Raw genomic sequence first — 557 nt, 5'->3', positions numbered from 1 at the left:
AAATATAAAAATATAATATAATAAAATTTAAATTTTGTGTTTTAATTCAAATTCAATAAAAATTATATTTTTTATAAATTTATTAATTTAAAACAAATTTGTAATGATTTCTTAAGTTTTATTATAAATAATCATTTAATTTATCATCATCCATAGAAACATTACCGAATTTTTTTATTTTGAATAAATATACTTAACATATAGTCCTACATATGACATATGAATTTAAAGTTAGGATTTTTAGAGCTTGAACTAATATATAATAATATCTAAACATTTGTTATATTATATTATTTTACAAATTAAATAGTAATTTAACTAATGTTATACTTTAAGTATTTTCAAAATCGTAATTACATAAATTTAGTTAGTATTGTTACTTTGTTTTATTATAATTATTTGTTATTCCAAACGGTTAAATTTAAACTCCTGCACCACCTTAAAAAATTATATATTAAATGAATTGTTTTAAAATCAAAATGTATAATTTAAAGTTATAGATTTATAAAAAAACACAATTTTACAAATAAATTTGATTTAAAATAAAAAAATAATTT

The sequence above is a fragment of the Arachis duranensis genome, chromosome 2, assembly GCF_000817695.3.
Source record: "Arachis duranensis cultivar V14167 chromosome 2, aradu.V14167.gnm2.J7QH, whole genome shotgun sequence".
NCBI lineage: Eukaryota > Viridiplantae > Streptophyta > Magnoliopsida > Fabales > Fabaceae > Arachis > Arachis duranensis.
This window is presented reverse-complemented; position numbering follows the sequence as displayed.